The sequence below is a fragment of the Lepidothrix coronata genome, unplaced genomic scaffold (assembly GCF_001604755.1).
Source record: "Lepidothrix coronata isolate B3197 unplaced genomic scaffold, Lepidothrix_coronata-1.0 Scaffold129, whole genome shotgun sequence".
Lineage (NCBI taxonomy): Eukaryota > Metazoa > Chordata > Aves > Passeriformes > Pipridae > Lepidothrix > Lepidothrix coronata.
The window spans coordinates 1414263-1436500 of NW_016690309.1; the positions used below are offsets into that span (position 1 = coordinate 1414263).

The 22238-nt window shown below is 41.9% G+C and overlaps 1 protein-coding gene across 18 annotated transcripts in view; it reads left to right on the top strand.

The window, feature by feature from the left end:
- The window catches only part of KIAA1644 (KIAA1644 ortholog), a 236596-nt gene that overhangs the window by 31374 nt on the left and 182984 nt on the right, over window positions 1–22238 (top strand). The window contains exon 1 of one of the 18 annotated variants that reach the window (XM_017826662.1): window positions 8506–8567. The exons of 16 other annotated variants lie outside the window; for them this stretch is intronic. The gene's annotated coding sequence lies outside the window, so the exon portion shown is untranslated. Of the gene's footprint in view, window positions 1–8505; window positions 8568–20419; window positions 20431–22238 lie in introns of those variants that run through there. One more of the 18 variants, XM_017826655.1, reaches the window with a different exon arrangement.

Below are 22238 nucleotides of genomic sequence, written 5' to 3' on the forward strand. Positions count from 1 at the left end.
AGTGTTGGTGTAGATACACTTATGCAAGCCACTGAGTATAAAATACATGTGTGCATGTGCACTTGTGAGATATAAAGCTAATTTGTCTCACTGGAAATACTTTTGCAGTGAAGATAACAGAGTTCAAATTTCTCTGGAGGTGTGTGACTTGCTGCCTCTCCGTAACTCGTGTGGATAAGCTTCACAGACGGCCTTGGTTTTATGCTTTTTAAAATACATTTTATCTTTTATTTAGACTTACTGTGCTGGGAACCTAGTGGCCAATAGAGAGCAAACTCTTAAATACATTTTGGACTGTCTTGTCCTTTCACATCCAATAAATTAAACTAATCCCTATTAGAATATATTGTCATCTTTTACCATCTCTTCCAGCTGTAACTTATTATGGACAGAAGAAATTGCACTCTTATCCTGGTTTTTCTGGTTTTTTTGTGGGAACTAATACTTTGGGGAAAAGTTTCAAATTCCCCCGAGGTGTCTTTGCTGTACCTCAGTGTCACTGCCAGGCAAGAGGGCAAGATCAGCCAGATCTTTCTTAGAGCCCCGGGGTGAAAAACACTCAATGGCAGCGAGGGAGACAATCTCTGTTTAAGAAACAATCGTCTGAAAGCGAGAGATCTTCTTGTCTGATGATTTATAGCTGTGCGTGGAAATTAATTGTTTTATTTTGAAATGGTAATTTGTAATTGTCATGCAAAGTAAATGGTCAGATGATGCTGAGAAACAATACTGATTTGGTCTTCCTTCCCCCTCGATAGGCTTCTCCTGTGTCCCACCCATATTTCATCCCATTCCTCCTTGCTTTTGTCATGTTTGTATCACTCCTGGCATTTTTATGAGCCATGATTTATTTTCCTCTTAAAACCACCTTGTTCATAACTCTGATTTTTTTTTCCTGCTGCTCTGCAATACTTGTACTGACGAACAGGTTCATTTTGCTTGTGTTAAAGATATAAAAAAATATTTACAACAGCCACATTTTTGGATAGTCTTCAATTTAAAGTGTTTATGACTCTGAGGAAGGTCTTAGTCCTTTAATTTTATTTAACATCTTAGTCCCAGAGTGTCTAAATGCCAAGCTACCTGTTATGGTGTGTAAGTAACTGTGGGTCCTTGATCCATCTGTGTGGCAAACCAGGGAGAAAAGCTGAGCCAGCAAGGTGGGTTTGTTAAAGGAAATAGCAGTAGAAACAGAATAAACCCCACATATATTAATAATTTTCAAGTGGGTAATGCCACTGAAGTGAGAAACCTTCCCCAAAATGGAAGTTTATTTAAACACTTAATAGTGTTTGATAAGTTTGCTTCTCCTCATCCAAAGACCTTCACATTTGTAGTGGCCTGGCTACAATTCACAACTATTTCTCACAGCTGGAAATATCAATAACCCCTAGGATCATGTGGTCCCTGCAAAGCCAGGATTAGAAGGTGGGGGAGTTTTAGGCTGTTTTGAAGCTTTTGGTGCCATTCCAGCTTGTATTAAATAGCTCAGCTCATTTTAAGTATTGATTTGTTACAGAGTAATATCACAACCTAAATAGTCACCAACTTCCTACAGAATTCCTGCTTGTTTTCTGGCTGCAACCTCCATAGGCCTGAGACTGCAGCCCAGTCAGTAACAAAACAAAAGAGCTGATAAGAAAAATAGAAGGTACTGTTCAGCAGGGGGCAAATACAAAGTATAACACAGACAAATTGATACAAAATTCAAATTTACAAAGTATAAATAATATAATAATACATAAAGTATAAATAAATAAATAAGCAACAATAACAATAAATAAAAATTCTCAGCCATAAAGTTAATGCTGGACTTTGAAGCAGGCGAAGCTTTGGTTTTATGAATGTGCTTGTTTGCACAAAGGTGATTTTTGCAGCTTTTAAAAAAACTTCTTTGAAGTCTTCTTAGAGTTGTTTCTTGGAGGAAACACGAAAAAGCAGCACAAGTTGTTTCAAGTGCTTTCTATACTTGTTTTGCAATTGAAACAAAGACCACGGGCCTTTGAAACTTTTAATGGCAATTTTATCTGAACTCTGTGAGGAAGTGGTGAGCCATTCAAGCAGAAGCCTTCTGCTGACTGGAATATCATTTTTGGAAGGACAAAAATGTGTTAGACTTATGACAGGAGGAAAACCATGGAATGACTGCAATGTGTATTAATCTAATATATGCAGAGGCTGGAATGAAACTGTCCAACTGACATGAGTGGAACTGTCACTGCTACATCATAAATATTTAACCTGTCACTGGAATAACAAGCAGGCATTTTCCACTTGTTATTTGGATCTGTGTGTCTGCAGAGAGGAACCTGCTGTGAAGTTTTCCCAACTCTTTTTTTGGATTTTTACTTCCCCCTCCGGAAGAGCTCTCCTCTGACACTTGATGGTGCATTTCCCTGCCATGTTTATGTGCAAATTCATTCCTTTTTCAACCAAGCTTGGCTTCCAGATTCAAGCTGGATTTGGCAAGGCAAGTAAGAAGAGATGAGAAATAAAGTATTTCTGTTCTAAACAGCTCACAGGGACTGGGGCTGGAAATGGAAACCTGGGATGCTGTTTTTATCAAGTCCACTGTCAGAACAGAACTGCATTTCTGCCTGATTAAATAATGACTGTTCACACTGAACTAATGTCAAAGATTTCAGTCAGAGACTTGTTCTTAGTCACTGTGAAAGTGTTGAATGGGCTGTTGAGGAGGGAAACCATTCCATCTTATTTTCTTTAGTGTCATTCATATGTATTTCTATTACTATTTTACTCTGGCTCTATTCACTTCAATGAGGGGTTAATGAAAACAGGTCTCAATAGAGTCAAATATATTTTCCAGGGGGTAGGGGATAAGGAAACACGAAAAAGGAGCACAATTTCAACCAAAATGTAGTGATTTGTGTCTCTGCCCTCCTCACTCCGGTCAGCCAGGGGAATTCTGGTCCTGGCAATTTTTCCTGTGTGAACCTGTGACCAGTGAGATCCTGCCTTAGCCAAAGTACTGCTCATTCAGAGGCAGGAGCAACAGCGTTAGGCATATTTTCAGATAACAAGACCTAAGTGAATTCTTTTGTCTTCCCTGGTGATTCATCACCCCAGAGATATCCGGGTTTTCCTCAGAAAAACCCCTGCCCGTGCTATAGTTTCAATGGGAGAGACCTAAACGACTGCTTTTCCCCTCTGAGAGAGGGTGACAAAGGCAAATCTTCTTTCCTTTTCTTGTCCTCTCCAAGCTTTTCCCACCCTACAATCCTTCACACCATCCTGAGTAAAGGAGGGGAGTAAAACACTCACTGTGAGCTGTCCTTACTGTTTCTCTTCCAACACATGCCCAATTCCCAGGAACACAACACACTGCACTGCTAAAACCCCTTACAACAGATGTTGAGAAATACCACAGGGCACCCCCACATCTGTCAGGTCTCCCAGCTTCGTAATCTGCATTTTTCTGCACAAATATGGCACGATTCTGCCCTGAATTTTTGTTCAGAAAGCGGCTTTAATGCTATTACCAAAACAACAAAAAAAAAAATCTGGCATCCTAATGTGCCAGATGCCACATCCTAAGGAGCCAACATCATCTTGATGGCGATAGAATTTTGTGATACCATTTGCTGGATGAGCAGTTTCAGTTATTTTTAGCATATCAAAGCCAGCAAATTGATACCTACCGAGAGGCTCTAATTTATGCCACATTCATAAGTATCCCCTGCCTGAAATGCTCAGGTCTCATCTGTGGCTACACCAATTTCTGCCCCTATTTAGTTTCTTTGTCAATGTTCTCTCTCGTTCACTGCAAAGGGGGATGTTCTCTGACAGTGCAGCTCTTCTGTAACTCAGGTTTTATCTTGGGATTAGATGATTCACTGTCTCATCCTTTTGAGTAACCAATGTTTTTTTGGTTGCTAACTTGCAGAAGTAACTTTTTATAAAGCCGTTCTGGAAACTACCGCAGAAATCTAATTAATGTAGAATTAAAGCAAGCAGGAGCTTATCCCCCTTGTAGGCTGTTGTGTAGTTTCATTTGGGTTAAATTAATCACTTTTGGATAAAATGTTTCTAGGTTGACTAGATCTTGAAGGCCTCTTGCAGCCTTGATGATCCTGCTATCCATACCTAGCCTTGTAGAATATATGCAGGTCTCTTATTTATATGTATTTTAAGCATTATCATGGTAAATGTATTGGGTATTATTCAGAGTATCAGTGACAGATCATTGTACTGGCAGATGGGGAGGGAACTAATAACGCTTAAAAAATGAAATAATTTACATGAGAAGCTGTGAGACTACTTCAAAATGCCATTATGAAAATACATTCTAACGAAATTAGTTCAGTCTGGTATTTGAAAGTTTGTTTGCTCCCATGAATATTCATACAAGCTGCAATTTTTTAGCAATAACATTCATTTGAAAACTTAAAATTAATCATGCCAATATGTGTTTGCCCTGGAAGTGTTGTGAATTCTCAGATGACTCTGTCTGCATGAATTTTCCCTTCTATAAAACTTATTCAAGTCCTTTTTCTTTCCCTTGTAAGTGTGATTGGATGGTGGAGACAACCAAATGAACACCCTGGGATTTAAAATGGTAGCAGTGCTGTATAAACAGCAAATTATAAGTAAAGGATGACAAAAGCAAGGCTGGCCAGAGGCAGTTAATGAACAAGCCATGGGCAAGAATGTGATCCCATAAAATCCCTTTTAAACAATGTCAGCCAGCATATTTTGTAGAAACAAAATAAAATAAAATGATTCCTATGGCCAAGGAGCAAATATGGAAAGAAGGGCCTTATATTAAATTCATTTTTCAGCCACCTATAACTAAAAAACAAAACCTTATAAATAGTGCCTGTTCCTCCTTTCCTGAAAAATTGTGTGCTTGCCTTAGGATGATGAACCTCTTTGCTGTAAGCTGGGTAGTGTGAGCAGCAGATTGTCTTAAACCATTCCTGACAGACCCCAGGAGATGGCTTTTAATAAATTTAACGCAAGCTGTTTGTAATCCTGACAAAAATCAGCCCTTGTACATGAATGTGTGACAAAGGCTGGATTCTGGGAAGCAGAGTGCCTGAATCCAGTGTTACTTTGGGTTCTCTCTGCTTTGAGGGGAACATCTCCCAGTACCACTGCCTGGGTTTGTGTCCCACCTCTGACCTGTCACACTGGTTGCCTTTAATAGACCCCTCTGCTGTAGATTAAGCAACACTAAGTTACCTCCCAATCACAGATAAATTTTGTTGCAGCTTTTTGTTTTTACTGTCAAACTCTGCTGAATTCTTCCAATTCATGTATTTTTTTTTCCCTATCTGCTGTTGACGTGCAAAAAGGAGCCGATCTATCTAATTGTGTTTGTCTGTAAAAATCAGCTTTAAAAACCCTATGGTGATCATAACAGATGTGAAATAATGAAATTTCTGGCTAAAATTCAGTAATTAATGTGTTTTACTGGTGGCAAAATATCAGTGGAGTCAGTGAGGAGGAGGAAGGAGCAGGGATGTGGTTTTAAACTCCTGGTGCACAGTCTGTACCAACAGATCAGGAAGGCACAATCGGGTAAAAATATCAAGCAATTAATTGACTTTCTAATTAATCAGTCAGGAACCTGAAAAACTGGGAGACTTGAATGGCAGTTTGCAGCTGGATCCAATTGTTTTTATGTGTGAGGCATCTCAAGATCCTGAAATTCCTTTGTTCAAAGCTTTCTCCTCTGGATTGATATAGATGAATAATAAGAAGAAAATAATGAAGGGCAGGTGAGCTCAGAATCACCTGCTTTGTTTAGAGCAGCACGTATTTCTGTCAGGCTTTTCAGTTAGATGGGGATTTATTAAACAATGAAGAAATTGAGTCATGTCCTCTGATACTGAATTACAGCAAAAGAGAATTTTGAAATTACGCTTACAAAAGCCAAAAGAAACATTCCCCCAGAACGCAGGGAAAAAGTATCAGGCAGCGAGACTGAGGAAATATCTTTCAATCAGGTCCATTAGCTACTGAAGGTCTTATGAAATATTCCTTTTCCATTCCATGTAGTGCTCCCAATGTCAAAATAATGATGCAGCAGCAGTGCGTGCTGAGCAGTTAATGAAGAAGTTTGGACCCCCCACCCTCTTACTGACTTTCATCTGAAAATCAGCTAAAAACCCAACATTTCTATAATGCAGTGTCCATTTTAAGCACAGCTAGGGCCTGAAAGCTCGTGGACTTCCCACAAAGCACTTCATTTGTCCAGATCCATCAATACAGTCCCTGCCCAGCCACCAGAATTTGGAGGCTTCATTTCGTTTCGTTGGCAACAAAGAAGAGACTCAGCTCAGGTGTCTTCTGTCAGCCTTCTCTCCTTTTGCAACCAGGCAGAAAGAACAGAGCCCAGGTGAGCTCAGCTCAGGTTTGGTAAATCCAAAAGACCGTTTCCTGTCAGGTTTCATTTGCTTTTCTTGGCAAGAAGCCACCAGGATTTTGGCCAGAGAAACAGGAACAAATCTGTGTGGGGTAATATCAGCAAAGTGCTTTGGCACTTATAAACTGTCTTATATAGGGTAGGGGAATTATTCAGGAATTGTCAGAGGGTTGGGTCATGCCTGGCTCTGGGGAGGGGGTGAGAAGGAATTACGTGCTCTGGATGCTGTTTAAGATATAAAAGGAAACTTTTATATCATTTTTTATTCTAATTTTCTTTATTCTTCTGTGAGAAAGCCGTCCCGCCTTTGCCCTGCACTTAATTTAGAGATTTGGCTCTGTTCTGAGAACATGCCAAAGACATCCTGGTTTGGATGGCTCTGCTCTGCATTTTGGCCTCCAAGCAAGCAGCAGTTCAGGGTGGCAGTGCCAGTCACATGCAGCTCAGGGTGGAGAGACACTTGGGCTCACCAGCAAAGCCAGATGATTTTGATATTCCCTTCCCACCAATCTGGAAAGACAATTGTAGCTTGTATGACTCTTCCTCTGGGAAAACCAGTGTCATTCTGTGTGGGAAGGGAGGGTGGAACAGCATTTTGAGCCTGGGAAGAAATTTCTAGAAGAGTTTTTAAGGGGATTGAATTTATCCTTGAGAGGAAATGCTTTGCTGCTGTCAAAAGTTGGGTGAGTTACTGTGTCTGTGATATAACCACATAAACCTCTTGTACCTGCCCGTGGGTGGAAGAACCACTAGGGAGGTTCTTCATATAAAGTTCTTTAACTATGAGCTCCTCCTGCTATGTTTTAAACCTTAAGTGCCTTCATTTAGTCCCAAATGGGTGAGTTATCATAGCTTACTTAGACTAAATCAGAAAGTCTCAGTATTTCTTCTGTTTTTCGTCCCAGTTTTCGTTTTCTCAAGCAGTCATTTAGCACACAGACTTGGATGCTCCAAGGATTTCTAATTCATCCATTGTAAGGCACTCGACACATGTTCACTTGAAAATTGCTTTATAGATTCATACCAGTAAAAAAACCCAAAACAAACCCCCAAAGTTCTACCGATGCACAAAGGAATTAACGTGTGATTTTAAATTGAGAAAAACCCAATTCAGCCACGCTTTGTGCAAGATAAAATTACTGAAAATTAATTTCCTGTTTAGCAGTGAAATAATTGAAAGACCAAAGCTGCTCCTGAGATTAGAAGGCTCTGCAGGTTCTGCCTGTGAACAGACTTTCATGCAAAACTCCCTGCAGAGCCTTTTTTTATTGTTTGTTTTTGTTACTTAGACAGTTTCTTACAAACAGAGATGTAAATTAATCACTGAAAAATGAACACTAAATAATGGAATGATTGGTATAATTGCCTGAAAGGGGATGGCTATTCTTACATGATCTCAACGTTGCAAACCTCCAAGGCACAACATTTCTGTTGTCTATACCTTTGTGTGTAGAGCCTGTAAAAGAGTTGTTTCAACACTTCCACTGTCACTGTCCACCATCTGCCAGCCATCCAGAGTATTCCCAAAGGGCTAGGAGGCTTTAGGATACAAAGGAAGGATGCCCTGCTTCTGCATCATTCTGTAGGAACAGAAGCACAGGAACAGCAAGAAATAAGTTCTACAAAGTCAGAAAGGAGAGACATTTGGTTTTTCAGAAATCTCTCCATTTGAAAGTCTTCCTGAGCTTAGGACTAACCAATCTGGGATTGCTGCTGCACCTCTTTGCCTGGCATCTCTAAAAATTAGAATTCTCTGCTTTGGCAGGTTTGTGTTGCTGCAGCACATGAACCAAGGCCTCATTGAGCCCTGGAGACAGACAACACTGCAAAAAGAGCCAGCAAGCCAAGCCAGGCACACAGGGGACACACAAAGGAATCTTGGTTTCATCTCTTACTCCTCAGCTTTGGGGTGGTGATTTCTGGCATTTTTACATTCTCCACACCTCGATTTGTGCACCTGGCTTAAGTGCCAGCTTCGGGAAGCACAAATTTTTCTGGAATAATCACTGAGACAGGAGTTTCTCCAGTGGCAACAGAGAGCAGGATCCTGATTGGAGTGTCTGTTTTTCCCTAGGGAAGAAGGGCTGTCTCTCTGTGCTGAGCATTCAGGAAGACCAAGCAGGCCAAGCTACATCACACAAACACTTTTCTATCTCCCCTGGGTCTTGAGTCCCTAATTGTGAGTTGTTATATGTGAAAATTGATGCTCGTTTTCCTCACAGAATGATTGTGAGCGCAGACTGGGAGGTGCCCATATACACTTATGGTAGGACCACTGAAACACAACTACTAAGCTCCATTTCTCCCTCTCCTTTTCGATACTTTTCATCATCTAAAATGAATTCTTTGTTATTGGATATAAAAGACATTATGATGTTAGAAACTGTTCTGCTAAATTCAGAATTTTTGCCTTCTGCAGGAAAAAAATAAAATTGAAGGATGAAATATTTTTTTTTCTTGTGAAGAGTTGGAAGTTTCAGAAGCAAAAAGGAAATGCAGGAAAAAAATAACATAACTGACTCATTGCAGGTTCTTAGGTCATACTTTTCCACCTGTGCAAAGCAGAAAGGAACTATAGGAATGATGGTCACCTTTGCCTCAGGAATCTTTTCCCCGTGGGCATTAGCACATCATTTCAAGGCTGGCTAAACCCACCCTCCCAAATTCAGTGTTTGGTCGTTGACTTGATGGGGGTGGAGGAAGGCTGGGGTTTGGATGTCTGTGAACAGCAGGTGTTGAGTGAAGGTGGTCATGGCCTGCAGGTTCAGAACAGGTAGTAGGTGCTGAGAATAGCCAAGAAAATAATCAAATTTAATACATCCGAGCGTGCACAGTCCTTTATTTTGTTGGCAACCTGAGGCAGCTTCAGAGGAACCGTGGAAATGTCTTCAAAGAGCTGCTGGGAGGCTGCATTCAGAAGGGATTCTTTCAATATTACTTCCTCCAAGGTGTTCCTGCTGAGATCTTAGGTCAGATCCTTTTCTAGTGATACCAACTTGGTTGTTGTTACCCCGAGGATCTGGTTACTCCTGTGATAAAACACAACAATCTGAAATGACTTTGCTTTGCTAATTTACAATTGCTGGAGATAAGTGTTCAAGTTTCATATGTTATGGACAGACAGCAACTTAAATTCTACTCAGTGCTTTGAATGCAGTGGATGAGCCCAGCCAAGGGTTCTTGTGCAGCAGGGGTTTGCAAAATTCACCTTTAATTCATTATGCCATGTAAATTGTATCACAGCCCATCTGTGAAACCCTTGCAAGTCCTTTAGAATATATGATGTGTATTCTTTATGAAAGATACACTTTATAAAAAACCCTTTCTCGTGCCACTAAAAATGCACAGCAATTTCAGGAAATGAGCACTTCAGTTTGGTATGGGGTGATTAAAAATGATTAATTCATTTTAAGAGCTGAGGTCTCTGCTGAAAAGGGGAAAGTAGTGAGGATACAAACAACACCTTGACTTTTGGCCACGCAGTTTGCATTCAGTCCACATCTTCCTCAAATGTGCCTCAAATCTCTTCCCTACCCTTCCTGAAAAATCAGAGTATTCAAGCATCCCCCTTTCAATGGCCTCCACAGAAATAGCTTATCTGCACAGTGAATTGCTGAGTCTGAGTGACAAGTGTGACAGGCTGGGCAGAGCACCTTTCCATTCATTCCTGCAGCACAGCCCTTTTTATCAGCACCCTCCAGGCTCCCTCCGCTCTCTGCGAGGGGGAGATAACAAACGGAGCAAATTTTTGTGAAGAATATTTTCTATTTAGCAAACCCTGCTTTCTATCTGCTGTTAACCTTCTGAGCAGCAGGTGAGGCAGGATTGCCCTCTGGGTGGTGAAATGGCCATTCAGTTGATAAAAACCAAACCTCACCGGGACATTTTCAAGTTTGCTTTCACCCCTGGTCAGAGGAAAGGGGGGGTTACTTTGAACTTGGAGGTGAATCCTCTTATCAGCTGCCCACCACTGCCTGTTTCATGTGAGATGTTCCAGGCAGTCTTGGGTGTTCCATAAAGCCTCAGGGGTTTATTGTGTGCTCCAAGGAGACTTTGGAGTTCCGTGTGTCAGTCTCTAATAACGATCTTCAGCATCTCAAGGACAAAGTGACAAAGACCTGTGACTGGGAACAAACCTCACAGAGCCCAGTTTGTAGCAAGACTCTGTGAAAGATCACGTTACAGAGGGATCTGACTACTTCTTTCATTTCCATATGCACATGAGATGATTTATATGCATAAATGAAATAAATAGCCCCCTCAGTTTATTTACAAACAGTATTTTCCAGTTGATCTGCTGTTTTCTCTACTGTTTTGAGCGCCTGCAGGGCTTGTTACTTGATCTCTGACAACTGTCTTCCTAGAGAAGACAGCTCTGCTCCTCATCCCTTGGGAGGTGGTAGTTCTCAATTCAAATCAGATCTCAAAAAAATAGTAGCAACTTGCTGGAAAATAAGAAAAGTAGCTATTCATCACTGGCAGGGAGAAAAGAGAATATCCTCTGAAGCCAGTTTATCCTTTAAATTGCAGACTAATGCCCATTTTTATTGAGCTCTAATGTGTTTGGACTCTGGAGTTTCTGGTGGTGTCACCTCCAGGCACCAGGGGCTGTGCGTGGGGGTTCAGCTCAGTTTGCAGCTCCGATGTGAAGCTGTCAGAGATCACAACAAACGGGGAAGGGCTGGAGTGACTCAGTCCACCGAGCCCGATTTCTCCCTCCTTTCGCACCTAAACATCACTTGGCAGCAGATTAGCCAGTGCAGGGCTGAGTGAATAATTCATAATGAACAATTAGTCTGATTGTGTCTGCTCCAGTTACGAGCTGATGGTGAAGGGCCGAGATTGGATGTCTGAAATGACTTGTGGGTTCCTTCAAAACAAGTTTTTTTCCCGTGGCTACGGGATTTCTTGTGATTAAATTCGCTGTGAGTGGTTGAACTTTGGCTGTGGTGATGGTTGCTAAGTTATATAAGTGGCTGGGGTTGTTTGTGTTTCCCTAATTAGATTACTTGCAGGTCCAGACAAAACAGGGTGAATTTAAATTATTAGAACTGAAAACAATGTGCCAGTGGAATAAAAGCTGGAAAGTGCCTGAACATTTGAACTCCAGATATTTGGAGTTAAAGCAAAGCCATCTGAATAACTGGAAAATTAATACAGAAGATCCATACACGTCATTATATTTACCTTTGGTTTCCAATGGGGAGGTTATTTAATGAAAACGTTTTTATTCCTCTGGGTCTGACAGAACTTCTTTTAGCATCTGCCTTTAATTTCTGTGTTGCTCGTGGAGGTGTATTCCATTAATTAGCTGTTCACCTGTGGAGTTTGCCAAGGCCCCAGAGAGTGACACAAAATCCTGCCTGAAATGAAACTTAGATATTTCCACTGACCTCACCAGCATTGTGATTTCACTCTTTGTTCAGAGCTCCTTCCTATTTTCTGTGCCTTGTTCAAAAGACTTTCCTCCCCCTGCTGTTCCAGCTTTGGCCAGGGGGCCAGGTGTGCCCTCAGGTTATTGATAAGGGACTTTGCCATGGAATGGTTTCCTCTCTGCACCTCTGTAGGGAGGATAAAGGCTCTTTCCCAGCCATCCTTTTGGCCATCCTTCCCCTGTGGAATGTGTCAAACCTCTGACAGTGAGACTTCTACTCAAAGAGTTCTGCTGCACCCACAAAGTGTCATGGTCAATCATCTACCTGTGCCACTGAAAGTGGATCACAATAAAGGCATTTTTCAGCTTCTGGGCACCTGGTAATAAAGAGCATCAGAACGTTCAGATAGAAGTGAGTCTTCTTCCTTTGCTTTGGTCACAGCACTTGGCAGCAGCATTCCCCAAAAGCTCTGGAATGCTAAGAGGGAAAGGAATGATAATTCAGAGGTCCTCACAGATGATGGGTTTGGAAAGAAATATTAAATTTCATGTCCTCAGCTGCTCCATCCAGCCCCCACCTGACTGCTATAACTTAGGTTTCCTTCCTCTCTGTAAAATTGCCTTTCTAGGTGTTCCAAACCACTTATTTGAGGGTTATCAGCAGCCAGGTATTTTTATTATAGATTCCTCCTCTGGTCACATCTATCTCCTTAGCTGGTGTTTAGAACTTTCAAGTGGAATTTTAGAAGAGGGAATTCTGTACCAGACAGAGCTAAAAATCACCAATTCTCTAAGTGTTATCCAGGAGGTCTCTGAAATGGACCCTGTTATGTGATTCATATTCTACATTTTAGGGGTTTTTTTCTTCCTTTTTGTACAGAGTTTCCAGTCCCACCACTGCTGCCAGATTCCAGGTTTGCCTTTACTGGAATGTCTTTCCAGTGCTGCCAGATTCCAAGATCATTAATTAGTTGGAGCTGAAGGAATTCAGAGATAATTTATTCTTAATGCATACAAATGTTTCTCTTCTTTTGCTTATGGAATTGAAATAAAAATTTGATTTATTTATTATTATTACTGAAGTTCGTAATGGGAGTGACTGACACGAGGCATAGAGGGTATAAGATCATTCCAACTTGGGCCAAATTCCACTAGAAAAATAGGATAATCCATTATTCTGGGCTCCTGTGGATCTTTCAGAGACTCCCTGGGACTCCTGACCTACAAACCTGTTTTATCACAGTTCCTCTGGATGCCTCTGACTGACTGTCACTCTGTGATATATTGTTAGGATAAAGGATTAATGAATTCCAGTAAAAGGCATTAAAATTCCATCATGTGTACATTTATAAACAGTTTCTCCTTCTTAAATTTGAGAGTAACCTCAGTCCACAATATTTTGTTATTTTGCACAGCAAACTTCTCTGCTGTCATAGCGTGGATCTGTCTGATCTCTGCATGGAGCTTTGTCCCTGAGCCTCCTTTGCAGGAACAGATAATTTTTATCAGTGTCCTGCACATCCATTCCTTTTTTGTGTAGGTGTCTGGAAATGTGGGAAAGCAGACTGTGAGTAGGGGCTTAATCACTTAGGAAAATACATATATGCCATTAAAGAGGCAGAATCAGGGATCATCACTGGGCTTCCTCTTCCTGTCCACTTCCTCCAGGTTCTCTTAGAAGGAATTCTTCAACATTGAGTGAATGTTATTTTAATAATGCCACCTGTCAAGGTAACAGCTTTGAAGGTTTGCCCTGGCAACAATCCCTTGAAGCTAATAAAGGTCATATGACAGGAAATCAAGCCCAGGATTTGCACCTTAAACCTACTTATTGGGGTTACTCCCTTTGCTAGGCAAGATTTTCTGGGTGATAATTCTATAGAATTCTATAGAATTGTTAATTCAGAAATGAAAGTTCTTTTTGGGCTTTTTTGGGGGAGCTGCAATCCAACCTAGGCAAGCAAAAAGTCTGGAATAATGTCGTCAGTGAGCAGAAATCTGAGAGCTTGAGGTTTTATCAGTGCAGATAGATGTATGAACCTATGCCAATGCATAGATAGGCAATAGCTTTAAATTAGTTTGTTTAATCACTTTGCAAGGCCCTGAATTAGGTCCCACGCTGGGAGGAGGTGCAAGTTCAGTTCCTGGATCAGCAGAGCTTAATTGAAGTGCTACCCTACTCAGCCTAATTAGCCTTGCCTCAAAGAGCAGGCACTGGGAAAAATGCACCACTGAAATAAATATATTTTTCAGTGAAGGAGGAGATTTTACCCCTCTACTTTGCTCCTGTGACACCCCACCTGGAGCCCTGGAGGCTGAGCCTGCCCAAACCACGCTGGAAACTTGTTCAGAACAAGATGCTGGAGCCCATTTCCAGAGCAACCCCCAGAGAAGAGCATCCCTCAAAACACCAATCCATCAGTGACACAGCCAGCCAGGTCATAGGTGGTCACCACAAAAACGTTTGCAAATGTGTTTTAATTCAAATCTCTGTTAGACTCTGCTGAATATTTTATGAAGCTGAAAAGTTTTAATTATCTCTGAAAAGCAAGATTCGCTTTTTAACTTTAACAGCTCCTGTTACAGAGGACTTCTGAAACTGTGGGCAGTGCAAAGACCCCTCAGCTTCCAAGAAGAGCCACAGTTCCCCGGGTGGAGGCAGCCAGATCTTCCCTGTGCCAGAGCTCACCACCCACACAGTAAAAGGTTTTCCCCAATATCTAACCCAAATTTCCCCTCTTTCAGTTTGTACCCGTTGCTCCTCGTCCTGTCACCACAGCCCCTGGTGAGGGAACAGCCCCTCCCTGGTCCCCTGTGGGCCCCAGGCCCAGACCCTGCAGGTTTATGGGCACCAACAATTGTGGGCAGGTTTTGGGCATCAATTCCTCATTCCTGTGGCAGCCATAAAATTAGATTCCAAACCTGCCCATGGTCATTATCCCATCACACAGTGTCACCCAGGGTGGCTGAATTTCATAAGAATTAAGCTCTGGTTTCACTCCTGATTAGCCCTACCAAGCCAAATTCCATATTAAACATAACCTTCAGATGCACATCCAAGAACTTTCTGCAGCAATTTCTAACTGCTCGAGCTGATGATTTTACAAACCCAGCAGGTAATTCAAGCTGCCAGGAGCTCTCATGTTTCAGAAGTCCTCTGTAACAGGAGCTGTTAGAAAGTCAAAAAGCAAATCTTGCTTTTCAGAGATAATTAAAACTTTTTGGCTTCATAAAATATTCAACGGAGTCTAACATTCATTCATTCAGAGATTTGAATTAAAACACATTTGCAAACACTTTTGTGGTGACCACCTATGACCTGGCTGGCCGTGTCACTGATGGATTGGTGTTTTGAGGGATGCTCTTCCCTGGGGGTTGCTCTGGAAATCGGCTCCAGCACCTTGTTCTGAACAAGTTTCCAGCGTGGTTTGGGCAGGCTCAGCCTCCAGTGCTCCAGGTGGGGTGTCACAGGAGCAAAGCAGAGGAGTAAAATCACCTCCTACACTGAAAAATATATTTATTTCAGTGGTGCATTTTTCCCAGAAAGGGGCAGAACAAACAGCAGGAATCAGCAATGTGTGAAATGAAGTGTTTTGGAATTTACGTGGATTTTCTCATAATAATACCTGAGTGCTTCCCAATCCCCACAGAACTAAATCTTAACAAAACCTGCAAGAAATAAGGAAGCTGAAATTCCTTCTTCTACAGGTGAGAAGCAGGGCAGGTTAATTGTAAGTTGCCCACAGCAAATGACCTCAAAATCACGCAGTGATGGATGTTATTGTCACTGGTATCTTTATTACAGCATCTTTTCCAGCCCACAACAGAGGCACCAGGAAAATCAGGTGATGTGTGTGCAGACACAACCCCCAGCTCTGCAGACAGAAGAGACCATTCCCACCTGAGGCTGCCAACAGAAGTGCCAGGGGGGATCTGCTGGCATTCTCTGCTGCCAGCATGTGTCCAGTGGGGATCCACGGGCATCATTCCATACTTCCAGGTGGTTTTGGCAGCTTGTGTTTGGGCTGAAGTTGCAGAGGCAGAAATTAAGTCAGTGTTCCCTTCTGGCTGTAGTTTATTTCTTGATAAAGTCCATTTCTTTCACTTATTTGCTAGGAAAGATAAATTACCAAGGATCATTTGGGATTTTTTTTTTTCCAGGGTGCTTTTATAGAATCTTCCCGATGGTAAGAGACTGATTTATGTGACATGAAGTGATAGCCTGCTGCAAAGAAACAGCCCCATTCTTTCAATGCAAGAGCTAATTTAATATTGATCTCCTGCTTATAAAATGCAAAGATAATTCCTTTAGTAAAAACACCTCGCATCAGGCTCCTGTGGCTTTCCCAACTCAATCTGAATTTCTAAGCACTAAAGAAATCTCATTATGGGGAAGTAAACCAGCAGTTCCCTCAGCAAAAAGGTCAGGGAAGTGTGAAATAGCCTTTGTACTATTCAGCAGCAGTCCTGGAATATACACATCACTCATCCATGAGGCTCCTGGTGTTTAAATGCCACCTACAACAGAGTCATTTCTCTGGCAGTCATTTTACTTCTTCCTCTTTTTGCCTTTAATAAAGCAAAGATTAAATGGTTTACAAGAGCTATTACTTTGGAAGTCACGTTTTCCCCATGTGACACTTGCAATTACACAGGGAACGTGTCTTCTATTGGAATACTTAACTCAGTGGGTTTGGATGTTTAGGCTCCAGACAGCTCCAAAGTGCTTAAATATGACTCTGAACTTTGAGGTTTTCTCCCTGATACTATGCCAGTAGTTTCAGCTTTCCATCCATCCATCCCCACTTCCCTTTCAGCTCAACTTACTCATTTTTTTGCCTTGTTCTTTCCCTCAATTTCCCTGATATGCCTTTTGACCCATCTCACTCATCTCATGCTGTAATTAGGTCTTTCTTTTTTCCACGTTCCAGCAACATCCCACAGTTGGTTTGATCATTCAAATCAGAGGAATTTAAAGATGTTTCTTTGATTTTTCTCTGAGACTAATTTGATTTTAAATAAGGATTTGTAGAAGGGGTAGAAATGGTACTAGAAAAAAGCTTCTTCCAAGGCTTTTAGGGTTTTTTTTTCCCTTCAGAAAAACAAAACACCAAAGTGTGTTATGTAAGCATAAGGAGAATCAGAAGGTAAATGGATGGGGAATTCCTGAAAGCAATAGAACAAAGGTATTTAATGGGAGGTTACTCCAAAAGAAATCCAGGAGAAAGAGAACCAGGGGGATACCATGAGGCAAACCTTGCACAGTTTATTCTTACATGCTTGCAGTTCTGCCCAAGAAGGATTCCACAGCTGAGGTGTGCATGTGGGGAACCCACCCAGTAGAGTTTATTCAGAGGTGGGGAAGAGGAAGGAGCACGTTGTTGAAATGGTCAGTACTTGTGCACTGTGCAGGAATATCTATTTAAAATATTGGAGAATATCTGTGGCACTGCTGGCAGGGCTCAGTAAGGGAGATGGCAGGAGTGACACTGGACATGTGGAAGTCATGACGTGGAGCTCACTGACAATAAATATGGTGAGTGGAGGTCAGAAGTGAAGATCAAAAATTGAAATATTTTACAGCCTTGCCTTTCAGAACCTGGCAGCCTTGTACTCCTATCCACACTGGGGCAAAAGCATGGAGAAATAATGTGTGATCAGCAAGGAATGTCTCTCCTGAACCTTGTAACAGCACCCCCAGTGCTGACTCCATGGCTCAGTGGTACTGCAGGTTAAAGCTCTGTGTCAGGATGAGCTGCATTTATCACAGAGAGACCAAAGATTCTTCCTCTGGCTCCCAGAAGAAGTTTGCTCTTATTTTCTGTGCTGACCTGCCTTTTGAGCCTCGTGTCTTTCACCTGGTAAGAACAAGAACTGCCTTTCCCAGACCCACCCAAAGTCGTTGTTGGTGCCTGTGCCCGCCCAGCCACCAGAACAGCAGCTGCCTCTAACTAGCACACACAGATCACCCTTCCCCTGTGTGTGTCTTGCTCTTTGATGCTACACAAATACATTAATTTGTGCTTCCCAGCTCCCCACGGTTGTGTTTTCAGACAAGCAGAACCAAGGGGGAGGATGCTGCAGGTCAGCTGTTGATAAGAGGAGAGAGAAAATGCTTTTTGCTCTTAGCAGTTACAAGTCTAAAAGCTGTGGGGATAGACATAGAACAGGAGCTTTATTGAGATCCTTCACACCAAATTCAGCTTCTGTTTCTGCTGTAGACATCTGAGAGCTTTCCTGCTCTCCATCCTGCCCCCATGTGAACACACATGCACGTACTCACTTTATCTCTCCCTGCCAGGCTCCCACAGACCGTTGAAGGCTTGTACTTAACCTGTGTCCTTTCAGGACTGAAAGTAAAACAATTCTGACACCTGAAAACATGTTCAGTTTGCTGCCTTACAGTTTTTACCTTTGCTGTTTACTGAAGTGCTGACAAGTGCTTACCCTTTAAAAGATGTGTTTCTGCTAAGGATGGAGACACATCCAGGGAAAATGTTATATTAGTGATTGGTTATAGGTTTCCCACTCTGTAAAGGTATTTTTCCAGCAGGAGATGATGCAGTGACGCCCCTGTCTGGGTATTCCTTCCTGAAAAGTCTGTGCACAGCTCTGTCTTTGTGTGTGGGAAAGGCATTGGCACATTTGGAAACCATGAGTGAATCCCAGCAGTTTTACCTGTGGGTCAGTGAGGCTGAACTGGAAAACAACAAGTAGACACCTGCTAGGAAGAGAGGAAAAAGGTGCTTTGAGGATGCTGTTTGAATTCAGGGTTGCCAAACAGGGTTGAGGAAACAGCTTGTTCTCTGGCTCAATATGGCAAAAATATCATTTATGCCAAAAGGCTCTTTACCTCTTGATAAAATTTGTCTTTCGTGCTTTGCTTTACTGATTTATAGTCTCAGGTAAGGCCTTGTCTGCCTCCCTTAGTGGAAAGATGAACTAGATGGTCTCATAAAGTGACTTTTTGAGCTCTATTTGGTTTCTGTTGTGAATATGCATATGGGATTTTACAGCACAAGTACTTACCTACAGAGAGAAAAACAGCTTTGCCTGCGTTCAGTTTTCTTATTTTTACATGTTATTGAGACCACAGCTTTTGTCTCATGGCAAAAGGAATTGATTTATTAAGTGGTAAGAATAAAGTTTCTGGATTAAAAGTTTCCCTGAAATGGGTATAAATGTCTTTTGCCTTTTATAGGAGTTTATAGGGAATATACAGGTCAAAGCAATGCAACACCTGAGTCGTGCAGCTGTTGGCATTATGTTCAAATCCCAGCTGATTAACTGCATTTCCTCATTCAGCATCAACCTCTGACAGGTTTCGTGAGCTGGACAGTGACAAAAAGGGGAAAAAAACTCCTACCTCTGACAATTTCTCCCCTAATTGCCACCTGCAATCCCAGAGAGAGAAGGAGAAACGAAGCCATAAATAGCAAGACAGATTTGTCAGGCTGTGCAAGATCAGAGCATCGATTCAGCCTTGATTGGACTCCCCACTGCTTCCCTTTGGTTATTTATGTCAGGTTAACCTCTCACTTTCAGCAGTGACATCTGTTCCCCATCTACTCCTTCCAGGGGAACATCCTGAGGTTTCCATTTTGTCAGCTGCTTTTCCTTCTCCTGATTGCTTTGGAGCAAAGCTGCTGGGGTGGGTCTGTGTTTAAGTGATGCCTAATTGGAAATGAATGTCCTTGCTTTGAGATGGGACACGTGATAAGACGTGGGACATTCCATAAAACCCACCAAACATGTCCAGGACGAAATCAAAACTGTGAGGACCCCACAGAGAGGTTTATGGAGGGCAAAGACAGAGGAGAGAACAGGCTGAGCATCAAGGTGGAAAGTCCCATTCCCTGTTTCATACGGGGAAAACATAAATATCAAACACCCCATAGGTGAAAGTGTCACCCAAGGGGGCTCTTCCCTGGTGTGTGAGCAGATGTGGACAAGGAGTCTCCTTCCAGTCATCAGTCGGCCCAGGAAGGTCTGACAGCCTTATTTCTGAATTTCCTTTGGTTGTTCTTGGTTTGAACGGGGTCTGTTTTCAAAGGAGACCTTTGTAAGACAGTTGGGTGATTTTTTCTTTTCTCTTCTCCTCTCCTGCATGTGCTGGTTGGGCAATGCTTCACTTTGCATGTTCACAGCACAAAACACCCCACACTTCTTGAGCAGGAGAGGCAGGGAGGGAAACCTGCTGTGCTGCAATCCATGCTCCCCGAAAAGCACGGGATGGCTTCCACTAGAGGGGTTTCTCTCACCTCTGGGCTGATTTACTAAAGAAACTGCTCTGCTGGGGTGGCAGGAAGCTTGTCCTGACTCAGATGCCTTGTTTTCCCTCCTTTCCCTCTGTTCCTTCCTGTGTTCCTGAACTGTCATTGTCAGACTGGAACTTCATGCAGCAGTTACAAGCTTGACACAAGGGTCATCTCATGAAAATCAGTGACCATGAATTATGCACCAGTCTGGCTGATATCAAGTACTACCTTTCTTCAAAAATGCTTGAATCTCCAGCTTTAATCTTGTATTTTTACACAGGGTTACTGGCTTCAAGACAAAAAAAAAAACAAAAAACAAATAAACAAAAAAGGTAGTATTTTATATACTTTTTTGGACATACAATGCTTGCAATGCTGTAAATTTAATACTGGTGTTGACTCTGGCTAAGGTCACTTTACCTCATTATTCTGGCATCCCCCAGGGCAGGTATTTTGTACATGATTTATGTAATCCACCTATTCAAATTCCTAATTGCATAGGACAGCTTGTCTCAGGCCAAGCATAGTGTTAGTACTTAAAGAACAATAATAATGATCCTACCTTGAAGGAGAAAAGAGCCATCTGAACAAGGTAAGAGAATTAATAATCGGGAAAATCTTATCTCTGAAAAAATATGAAGCTGCTTCATTGCCCAGAGAGATCCATAAAAAACCAGAAAATCTGAGGTGGGTTAATGTATGATCTCCATATAAAGCACTTCAGTGATCTCTCCCTCATCCTCCTCTCCCATTTTTTCTCCTTGTAGTGTTTGACTCTGTAATATCCTGAATGTCTGGAATTTTCAGCTTGGTTCCAGGTGCCCCTCTGGGTTCACTGTTGCTTTTGTGGTGTTTTCCAAAATTACAGAAAATAAGACACACAGGTCTTGCAGAGTTCTGATTCCCTCCTCCCAAATTAAAGAAAAATATTAAAAATTATTTATATGTGCCAAAGTATCCTGCCCTTTGTGTACATTTCCAATTGAGGGACACTGAGTTCAGTGCCAGTTTAATGGCTGGATCTGCCTGAGCCACTTGTTGTCTAATATTGCTCTACTGTGTTGCATAAAACATCATTGAATACATGTTAAGAAAAACGTGTTCAGGCACAATTACACAAAAAGATTCCTGTGGAGGCTTCCTATAGGTGGGAAGTGTCTGTGTGTGTGCATGTACATTTGTTTTAAAAGAACTTAGCAAGAAAATACGATTATACAAAATGTTGAAGATCATTTTCCACACTGCCAAAGCACACTCTTCTCCTTGGCTTCTTCACTTTCTAGTACTTCCAGCTGCTCCTAATGATTCTTCCCAGTGAAACAGCTGTGCCCGTGGGACTGTCTCATCCTGGCATGCCTGGGTTGCAAAGTGTTCAATGCATTCACAAGTGGGTGTCTCTCTGTGACAAAAGTCCAAAGAAAGGTCCAGGCACGTTTGTCCTGTTCTGATTTCCAGCTATCCACTGAAATTAATGGGTGATTAAGTACCAACATAAAAACCTGATAGGATTTTCCCTGAATACAGCTGAGAGCACAGATAAACTTCGATCAGGAATGAAAACCCTCTCTGTTTTCATCACATTCACATGTTTTAACTGCAGGTCTTCAGGCTTACAGTGTGAGAAACATCTTGACTGTACTGGTAGAAATGAGGGATGAATTAATCTCAAAACTGTGGCACCCTATTATTGGCTGTCTCTCTAGGAATGCTCCACTCTCCCCATTTCTGGGATGTCGTATAATCCTGAGTGTCTTGAATCTTTTGCTTGGTCCCAGCTGCCCCCCTGATTTCTCTGTTGGTTTTGCACTACTTTCATCAATTAGAGAAATCAAGACACACAGGTCTTGCAGAATTGTTATTTCTCCTGCAAAGTTACAAAAAATGTAAAAAAGTGATGCTGTAAGATCGATGCTGGTACTGCTGTGACCCGAATTAGCTCCAGCCCTGCGCAGCACACCAATTAGCAAAGACAAAAAGGGAAGCAATAACTAGGTATGCCATTATTCTGCCAATCTTTGCAATCTCTTTTATGTGGAATTCCACTTCAAAGCACCTTTCTTGTTTGGTACAAGATCACTTACATAAGCAAGATGCAGACGTGACTAAAAATAAGTGTTTTGTTATTCCTTCGTGCCCGTGTCCTCAGCTACTGAAAGCTCTCATTCCTGTTCTCCCTGGCAGTTCTTCAGACTGACACTGTACAGCTCTCTTCCCACTT